General features: G+C 34.0%; 1 long non-coding RNA gene across 1 annotated transcript; it reads right to left on the bottom strand.

Annotated features, from left to right (window-relative positions):
- Window positions 1-4,152: 4,152 nt before the first annotated feature.
- On the bottom strand, window positions 4,153-9,562 carry LOC120883283. Its single transcript, XR_005725727.1, has 3 exons — window positions 9,551-9,562; window positions 4,654-4,659; window positions 4,153-4,255 (listed from the first exon to the last, which is right to left on the bottom strand). It is a non-coding gene; the product is annotated as an uncharacterized LOC120883283 (long non-coding RNA).
- Between the last annotated feature and the right edge of the window lie 1,504 nt (window positions 9,563-11,066).

Raw genomic sequence — 11,066 nt, 5'->3', positions numbered from 1 at the left:
ATATTAACAAATGCCATCACCATCACAGGAATAAAGAGAAAATTGGCTCAGGTTATATTGAGAATATTTAAAAACACAAATATATTATAAGCCTGAAAATAGGCCCTACAGGAAATTATATTTTATTTCTATGGTAATTTATTCACCTTAAGTGAGGAGTGACACACTGTAGATAGTTTATGGGTTTGTAATTTGGGTAATTAATTCTTTAAACTTTCATGACACTTTAGCTTCTCTAATTTTCAAATTATTTTACATTCCATTAGAATCATACATTACTGGGTGGGGACAATCAGTAATTTATTTATATTGATTTATGTCAGAGAGGATATTGTTTTGATGTCTGAGGTGAAATGAAGCACTAGGAATCAACAAAAGCTAATTTTGTTACTGCAGTCATAAATAATTGTTCAATGTGAAGAAAATATGCATGTAATTCAAATATCTCATTCCTATTAATGTAGAAGGTAATTGAGTCATTACCACTGTCTCATCAATGGGGCTTTAGAAGCACTTGCCAGATAACTTCATTTATACAGCCAAGTTAAACTTTCTTTAGCCTTGACTCATTGAACAGTGCAATTTAGTACTTTGTAATAAACTGGGATTTTAAAAGGAAAATTGTATTGGTTTTCTACTTCTTGACACATATCTTTGGAATGGAAGACTGTTGCATATCAGGAATTCTCCTTCATAGGAGAGATGTGACTTATGATAAAAATAGTTGTTTAAGAGCCCCTTTTGAGCAGTTTCTCAGTTGTGTGGAATTCCATGTATCTTATTTAGCCATAGGTGCTGGGGTCCAGCCACGGTGGATCCAGGGAAATTCTAAGCATGGATGGTGTAGGAGAGGAAAAACTTATTTATTTAATAATATAAGATTAGATTAGGAAGAAATAGTGTAGCAGGAAAATTAAGTGGAGAAAAGAGGCTGAATAACTTGGTTTACTTGGAAAGTCAATAAAGTTCCAGACAAGGAGCTTGCACCATCTACGTAAGGCCACTGGTGTCCTCTTGAATAGATGGGGGTGCCCCACCTTGGGCTCCCTCTCATGTGGATCTTAGAAGCTGGGGCAAGTAAGTAGACATGGTGAGCCTCCACGCTCCAGATGGGAATTCAGCCAGAAATTAGAGTAAAGAGAAGACATGGGGGAAACCAGTCCAGCCACTGTTCTGGCTGCTATTGTCTAGAAAGGCCTTTTATACCTTTTTGATTGTACATAGAGATCAATGGGTAATACAAAATTATGCAGCATCAGCAGCCCTGACTCTTATCAAAACCAGGCTTTCTCTCTGCATACCTAATTGTATACACAAGTCTTAGGTGATTTACATCATCTTCTGGCCAGAGGGCCAATTAACATTGTACGGCCCTTTTCTGATAAGGGTTTGTCAACCAGAAGACTTATTTGTGTTGTTCTTCCCAAAGTCTGGTGCCACTCTCAGAAAGCACTAAATAAAGTTACATTCTTACATAGCAAAGATACAACAATTTATAACAAGTAAAACGAGTACAGTGATTTATAACAAAGAAAAGTAATTAACTCAAAAGTTTAGTGTTGCTAACATCAAAGCTATTATATATCTTTTTCCATATCCCATTTACATTGATTAACATCCTCCAGTTGCCTAAAAGATAAAGAATATGGAGGCCTGGCAGCAATCATTGAGTCAACAGTGAAATCCCGTCACAATATGATTTTTAGCTCTTTAGAAAAGGCTCTGTATCTTAAGATGCTTTAAGCTTTGTGCCTCTTGTGGTTGGGGGGCTGTAAACAATCCACAAATTGTAAAAGGTCCGGGGGAACCTGTTAGGCAAGTTAGAGAGTTATCAGAGGGGGTTTTAAGCCGAGACATTCTTTTGCAGGAGACTGAAGCCCTGAATTAACTTTTTCCAGAGAGTGTCAGAAAAGTAGAAAAGTACAATAAGGCAGGCAGATTCTTATTTTGGAGGGTACATGCTCAGGAAATACCAGGGGAAAACCCTGAGGCCTGATTCACCTTGCCCATCAAGGCCTCTGGCGCATGACCTTGTCATGGGTGGGATTCCTCACGCTGGCTCCCGGCACATAGGGTCTAAGAAGTGTATTTGTTTATAATTCCATTTAATATGATTAATGTAAAGCCAACTATAGCAAACCATACCAGTTTCTAGACTCCTAACATTTGTATATCCTCCTTAAAAAGCTAAAAAATTTTAGCTTTTTAACATTGAAATAGCTTAGAAGGAAAAAGCAAGGATGTGAATGAGACAGATCTCATGCATATTTCCTGCTAAAATTTTAGGTAGACAATTCTATCAATAATTTGCTGAACTGCTTTCTATTACTCAGCAACATATAATTAATAAAATATTACATAAGTCTGATTTAATCCTGCTGAAAATTCAGTTGTTTTTATTAATCTTACCAAGTCTGACAGGAAAGAAAAGGCACAATCAAAAAGTTATTTAAAGATAATTTAATGAAATGCTGTTTACAGCAGTAGATGCAGAGTTGTTGTTGTTCAGTTGCTCAGTTGTGTATGACTCTCTGTCACCCCATGGACTGCAGAACACAGACTTCCCTTTCCTTCACCATTTCCCAGAGCTTGCTCAAACTCATGTGCATCTGTCAGTGATGCCATCCAAATGTCGTCCTCTATCATCCTCTTCTCCTTCTGCCTTCAATCTTTCCCAACATGAGGGTATTTTCTAATGAATTGACTCCTCAGATCAGGTGGCCAAAGTATTGGAGTTTCAGCTTTAGAGTCAGTCCTTCCAATGAATATTCAGGACTGATTTCCTTTAGGATTGATTGGAGTCCAAGAGACTCCCAAGAGTCTTCTCCAGTATCAGAGTTCAAAAGCATCAATTCTTTGGTGCTGAGCTTTCTTTATAGTCCAACTCACATCCATATGTGACTACTGGAAAAACCATAGCTTTGACTAGATGGAACTTTGTTGGCAAAATAATATGTCTGCCTTTTAATATGCTGTCCAGGTTGGTCATAGCTTTTCTTCCAAGGAGCAAGTGTCTTTTAATTTCATGGTTGCAGTCACCATCTGCAGTGATTTTGGAGCCCAAGAAAGTAGAGTTTGTCACTGTTCCCATTGTTTCCCCGTCTATCTCCCATGAAGTGATGGAATTGGATGCCATGACCTTAGTTTTTTGAATGTTGAGTTTTAAGCCACTTTTTTCACTCTCCTGTTTCACTTTCATCAAGAGGTTCTTTAGTTCCTCTTTTGTTTCTCCCACAAGGGTGGTGTCATCTGCATATCTGAGATTATTGATATTTCTCCTGGCAATCTTGATTCCAGCTTCTACTTCATGCAGCCCAGCAATTCTCATGATGTACAATGCATATAAGTTAAATAAGCAGGGTGACAGTACACAGTCTTGATGTATTCCTTTCTCAATTTGGAATCAGTTCATTGTTTCATGTCCAATTCTAACTGTTGCTTCTTGATTTGCATTCTCTGGAGGCAGGTAAGATGGTCTGATATTACCATCTTTTGAAGAATTTTCCACAGTTTATTGTGATCCACACAGTCAAAGGTTTTAGCATAGTCAGTGAAGCAGAAGTAGATGTTTCTCTGGAATTGTCTTGCTTATTTTATTATTCAGTGGATGTTTTCAATTTGATCTCTGCTTCCTCTGCCTTTTCTAAATCCAGCTTGAACATCTGGCTGTTTTTGGTTCGTGAACTGTAGAAGCCTAGTTTGGAGAATTTTGAGTATTACTTTGCTAGCATGTGGGATGAGTGCAATTGTATGGTAGTTTGAACATTCTTTGGCATTGCCTTTCTTTGGGATTGGAATGAAAACTGACATTTTCCAGTTCTGTGGCCACTGCTGAGTTTTCCAAATTTGCTGGCATATTGAGTGCAACACTTCCACAGCATCATCTTTACAGATTTGAAATAGCTCAGCTGGAATTCCATCACCTCCACTAGCTTTGTCATAGTCATACATACTAAGCCCACTTGAGTTCACACTTCAGAATGTCTGGCTATAGGTGAGTGATCACACCATCATGGTTATCTGGGTCATTAAGATCTCTTTTGTATTATTCTTCTGTGTATTCTCACCACCTCTTCTTGACATCTTCTTCTTCTGTTAGGTACACAACATTTGTGTCCTTTACTGTGCTCATCTTTGCATGAAATATTCCCTTAGTACCTCTAATTTTTTTTTGAAGAGATCTCTAGTCTTTCCCATTCTATTGTTTTCCTCTATTTATTTGCATTGAACCCTAAGGTAGGCTTTCTTACCTCACCTTGTAAGAACTCTGCATTTAGATAGATATATCTTTCCTTTTATCCTTTTCTAAGCTATTTGTAAGGGCTCCTCAGACAACCATTTTGCTTTTTTGCATTTCTTTTTCGTAGGGATGGTTTTGATCACCACCACAATATTACAAAACCTCTGTCCATAGTTCTTCAGGCACTCTATCAGATCTATTCCTTTGAATCTATTTGTAACTTCCACTTAGAATCATAGGGGATTTAGTTTAGGTCACACCTGAATGGCCTAGTGGTTTTCCCTACTTGTGTTGTTGGAAGAGGGTGTTTGCTATGACCAGTGTGTTCTCTTGGCAAAACTCTGGTAACCTTTGCTCTGCTTCATTTTGTACTCCATGGCCAAACTTGCCTGTTACTTCAGGTATCTCTTGACTTCCTACTATTGCATTCCAATCCCCCATGATGAAAAGGACATCTATTTTTGGTGGTAGTTCTAGAAGTTCTTGTAGGTCTTCATAGAACCATTCAACTTCAGCTTCTTCAGGATGCATGGTTGAGTAGAACTGAAATGAATGGTAAGACTCCTAGGCACCTGCAGTAGCTATAATCTATGACCTTACCTAGCTTATGGGGGAGAGACTACTTTCATTAGAGCTTAGCATTACAGCCATTGATGTGCAGTCACCTGAATATCACTGTGACCAGAGAGAATGCAGCCATTGACCAAACATGGCCCAGGATTAACAGAGCAGGGCTTACCTGATAGCTCGGTAAAGAATCCATCTGCAATGCAGGAGAGCCCAGTTGGATTCCTAGGTCAGGGAAGATCCACTGGAGAAGGGATAGGCTACCCACTCCAGTATTCTAGGGCTTCCTTGTGGCTCAGCTAGTAAAGAATCTGCCTGCAATGAGGGAGTCCTGGGTTTGATCACTGGGTTGGGAAGATCCCCTGGAGAAGGGAAAGGCTACCCACTCCAGTATTCTGGCCTGGAGAATTCCATGGACTATACAGTCCATGGAGTCACAAAGAGTTGGACATGACTGAGTGACTTTCGTTTTCACTTTCAACTGTCTCTTTCCACCTACCCTTTGGCCAAAAGTATAACTATTGGTCAAAGGATCTAAAGGTTAATCTAAAGTAGAGAGAAGTCAGAAAAGTGTGGAAAATAGTTCTGCACAACAACTCAAGTAAAGTTATCACAGAAGTATAGTAAAATTAAAAAATAATACAAATCTAAATACTAAATATTTAAGTTGAGAAAAGCTCATATGCATATTGAAACTCTCTTGATAAAAAAATATGTCTTAAGGTTAAATGATTGCATACATAATTTTAAGAGATATGCAAATAATAGCTCAAACAATTTAAAAATGTATTATATGTATTTTACTTTCAATAACAGCCACTTAATAGAAGAATAAAATGAAGAGACTCATTGCTACTTCACAAGTTATCTCAGAGTCCATTCCTATAAAGAAAATGGACAACAGAATATATTTCTAAATTTACTGTAAGAACTCTATGTAGTCATTAAACAAATTATTCAGCAAAAAATGCAATAAAATCTTAAATATGTGTTATATAATATTGAAATATCACTAATTGAAGATTTACTTTAGGCCATATGTCAGAGCAAATGTACTGGGAATCCTCTTACCATAAAATGACTCTTGATTAATTACTAACTATTAAAGTAGATGAATCTGTATCTAAGAAAAGTCAGCAGTGAGCACATGAAGATGATGTAATTTCATTGAAGGATGTAGAATTTAGAAACAATGATTAGAGGCAGGCAAGGAATCAAACACAAATATTGAACTATATATTCAGAAAAAAAGAAAACATAGTTCAGTGTAAAATAAAAATAAAAACTCTCTCAGACAAAGAGAAACAGGAAATTAATCAATAAGAAACCTGCCTTTTAAAAAATGTTAAAAGAAGTTCTTCAGGAAGAAATAAATGATTTATTTATTTATAGGTTAAAAGAAAAACAAAAAACACTGAGCATCCATAAAGAAAGCAAGAATTTTGGAGAAGGAAAAAGGAAGGTAAAATAAAATATTTCATTGTTCTTATTCTTGAGATTAAAATGAAAAAAAAAAAAGCTTGCCTAATGACAATAATACCAGTGTACTGCATGTTTTTAGGATATGACTAAGTGAAATGAATGGCGATAATGTAATAAGAGGCAGGAGGGATGAAGTGGAAATAGGCTAAATAAATGCTTCTGCACTACACATGAATCATGTTATTTGAAGGTAGAATTTGATTAGTTTAAAATGTATACTGATAATTATAAAGAAACTTAAAAAATAAAACACAAGAAATGAAGTAAAATTGACTTGCTAAAACAGTAGACAATAGGGAATTACATAAGATACCCAATTAAAACAAAGGAAGGCAGAGGGGAGCTAACAATAGGTATATAAAAAGTCATGTCTTTTTAAAAGAGTGGACTAATAACATCAGAGAATGGAAAATACTACATACATTTTTCAAAAGTATAATATGCTGTTTTCAAATGATAAGAGTGAGGAACAGATATATATATGAAGGATGGAAATACACTCATAGTGGCTTAATAAAGAAAAAATAGATAAGTTGGAAAAAACAATATTTGAGCCAATAGGTATTATTTGGGACAGTAAATTTTATCACACCATAATACATGATTTATTTAGATATTTTTATAGTTTTAAATATTTTTTTACAGTCTTAACCTAAAAGGTAACAATAAAGTATGTTACAATTTGACAAATCTGTCTTTCAACACAACTCACACAATTAGATAAGAAATAAACAAATATCAACTGAAAACATTTAATTAAATGAAAGATTTTGATTGAAAAACATTCATAGAAATCAGCAGTGTGAAAATACACATTTCCAAGCAAGAAGTCATGAATTATGTATGGAGAATAAAAATATATATTTGAAAATTATGAAAATAATTCTAAACTAATTCCAGTAATTCATTCATTAAAAATAGTATGAATTATAAAAGGCAGACACTTAGTGATAATGTAGCTACATCAATAAAGACAAGATCAGTAGATGTGCCTCCCTGATACATATTGGAGGCCCCCAGTAGCGTAGAAGCCTAAGTGATATAAGCAGTCTACCTTTCAGCCTCAAGTGCTAGCAGTTGTTGTGCCTTAACTGCGTTAAAAATGCCTTATCACAGCTGATTAAATAAGCTTCATTTCAAATATGACACCTGAGGCATGGCTTTGGTTGCATAATAAGTTATTGCAACTATAAACTATTTAAAAAGAGGACAGATTTTTTTTAAACCTGTCCAAATAACCTTGTTGCCATGGAAATACAAACTCTTAACAAGTGATTCCAAATTCTGGAAGAGTCAAGTAGGGGAAAAAAGATAAATGGTTCATGTCTATTTACAATAGCATGGTCTACTACTGCTGTGAGTTATGGACAGTTTCAGAGAAAGGTGTCCCTTGTATAAGAAAATAAAATGTTAAGACATCAACAATGTTTGGAAAAAAAAAGCTGCAGTCATCCCCTATTGGTTCATTTATTCCTTTGTAATTAATTTTGTTTCATTGGATCTTGGAATATTAATCTCATGGTCCTCTCTCAGTTGATGTTCTGAATATTCTGATTCAAACTAATGGTATGGCCTTAAAACTACTTAAGTGATGTCCTAAGAAGCTATACCAAAGTACCTGGCACACTGTTTCCAACAGGACTGTGAGACAGTCCTTCTTTGTTGAAGATGCCTTCTGGCAAGCAGCTGATTAACAAACATTGTCATGGAAGCACTTTGTAAAAACAAAACAAACAAACATCTACCTGAAAGTAGATAACAAGACTCAAAGTGCTATACTTAAATTATGGCTGATGGTTATCAAAAGCAAAATATCTGTTGAGAATTCAACTACAAGTTTAATATGAAAAAAAAATCATGCAGTTGACAAGGGAAATTATTTTCTATGGCATGTCAGTCTAAAAGTTTTAGACAAAATATTTATGAGTAACTATATTTTCAAAAAGTGAATATATCAAATTTATAAAATGGATAAGCATAATACAGAGAAAAATTCTTAAGTGTAAAATATAGTAATTGTGAGACACAGTATATCATTAATATATTAAATACATAGCATAAATATAATATACAGGCTTCCTCAGTTGCTCACCAGTAAAAAAATATCCACCTGCAATGCATAAGACTTGCAGAAGATGTGGGTCCGATTCTTAATTCAGGAAGATGCCCTGGAGTAGGAAATCATAACCCACACCAGTATTCGTCCCTGGGAAATCCCACGAACAGAAGAAACCGGCAAGCTGCAGCCCCTGGAGTTGCAAAAAGTCGGACACAACTGAGCCACTAAACAACAGCAACATTGCTAGAATATACCAAGAATATATCATCAAATAAGGAAATTCAGTAAAATGGAGTAGGTCATACACACACACAAATATATTTGTTGGTATATTAATGAAGTTTCATATTTTCATAGTTAAGTGACATAAATTCAGTTAAAAACTAATGGCCTAGAGTATACTAGATTCAAAAAAATAAAGTGATGATCAAGTTAATATTTTAAAAAATAATTAAATGTATAATTGATGACACTAAAATGTTGTTATGTAATGCGAGAAGCAGCAGCAACACTTTGATAAATGGAAACATATTGAAAATGTAGAAACTGACATAACTCTAGTAACTTCCCAGATTCTTACCAACTGAGCTATCAGGGAAGCCCAGTAACTTCCCATGCAGCATAATATTCTGAAACACTTATTTTACCAATCACATTTAACTTCAGAAAGGTTGAGCAGCACATCTGAATTAATGATTAATAAATAATTAAAAATTAATGAAACATCAATAAAAATCCCAAATGCTACATGCATGCTCAATCATGTATGACTCTTTGCAACCTCATGAACTGTAGCCCTCCAGGTTCCTCTGTCCATGGGATTATCCTAGCAAGAAAACTTATCAATAACAATAGTAATGTATCAAATAAGCCTATTTCTATCATCTCTTTTTTAAAAGTAAAAAATATTTTCTAATGCCCCAGCAGCTGGAATTCTGAAAAACAGTTTTGTTCCCAAAGATACTATTTAGAATATGAATTTGAAAAGGCAAAATATTAAAATTTGTCAGGAAGTTCATATAGTAGATTCAATAAGAGCTTAGTTTATTAAAAATCAATTCTTAGCTACCTATTCAATGAAAATGACAACAAAAGATATTAAAAGTAAATATAGGAGGCAACATGATTGTAAGGAAATGAAGCTCATTCAAAAGTGAGAAGTCTTTGCTTTCTCAAATAATATAATAAAGTCGACATAAAACACAGGAAATTAAACTAAGTCAAAAAATTATTTCATTTTAAGCAGATTATTCCAAAGGTAAAGAAAAACCGTTTATAAGCTTTTATTAAAATAAGATCAATAATTTGAGACTTTTTAAGAAAAAATTTAATGGCAAGAATATTTAATAATATTTAATACTAAAGTTCTTTTTGAAAATTTTATAAACTTAGCCATCTTTGGCCTAGAAAAATAAAAATCCATTTCCATGAATCTTGTACAACTTTACATGTCTACTTAGGTTTGTTCTACACTTTTCTCTGACTCTGGGACAACTAGTCATTTCTCTTTGGGGCAAAACTACTCCTTGGTTTTTGTTTTTTTTTTTTTAACCCTTGACAAAAAAACAAGAAAACCCACCATGTACTTTGTATATAAAATTGTTCCTTTCTGCTACTAACACTTCTATTCATATATATTATATATAACTTATAACCACAGTAGCTTCTTCCACAAGTTGGATAATTGTGGACTGTCATATATCAGCATTTTATAGAAGACTGGAAAGCTTATCAATATACAATTCACACATTTTTATAGAAACATATGTCACTTATATTACAATTACTGCAAGTAACATGAATAAGGACACGCACCAATCCAAATAAATGTACTATCTAAGGATAATAGATAAAAAGTACATGATTTTTTAACATTACAAAGTTTGTAAACAGATGGTGCTTTTATATGCAATTATATATTGCAGTTTTACAAGTAAATTTATAATTTTATAAAGACTATTAAAAGCAAGTACTCTAAATTCTTATGAATTTGACATTATATTTTTAATCAGTTAATGGAAGATTTTCCAAGGTAATCTGAGTATAAAATATATTTAGTGTTTTATGTTTTACTCTTCTTTTTAAGCAGTAATATTTTTGCTAAACAACATATGATTGTTATCTATTCAAAGCCAAATATCTGCAAATAGCTTTGGTATAAGAAAAACAGTTAACTACCAACTACTTCATCTACCTTATCTGCAGGATTTACAAGTGTTTCTGTATTTTAAAATAATTATGTAAGAACCCTAAAAAACTATCAAAAGTATCATTTTAAATAATTTTATTACTTTTTAAAAGTAAGCATGTATATTTTTTAAAAGAGAATTCCATTAATTCATGTTATCACCAAGGTACAAATGAATCTCAAAGGAAATATTAGAATTAATTTTTTTCAAGTTTACTGCTGAGATGTTCACAAGCCATATCTAATAGTCTATCTTGGGAATAATTACTGGTAATGGGAATCCTAGGGAAATTATTGTGTGCTGCTGTGAATTAGGAGTGCCACAGGTGGTGTGCATCAATTGGAATGGGTTAGAGGAGAGTAGTAGTCTGAGCCAAAACTGCTTAAGCTTGATTTGTGGAATCATTGTCTCTGGATGCTTCAGACATAAACTGGCTACTTACAGCAAGGCCTTTTTTTTTTTTTTCCCAAACAAAACAAAATGGGGCATGTATAAAACAAAACACAGATTGACCATCATGTTTTTAATA

Source organism: Oryx dammah, unplaced genomic scaffold (assembly GCF_014754425.2).
Source record: "Oryx dammah isolate SB20612 unplaced genomic scaffold, SCBI_Odam_1.1 HiC_scaffold_24, whole genome shotgun sequence".
NCBI classification, from domain to species: Eukaryota; Metazoa; Chordata; class Mammalia; order Artiodactyla; family Bovidae; genus Oryx; species Oryx dammah.
Note: the sequence above shows the minus strand (reverse complement) of the source record. Positions and strands in the feature narration are given on the sequence as shown.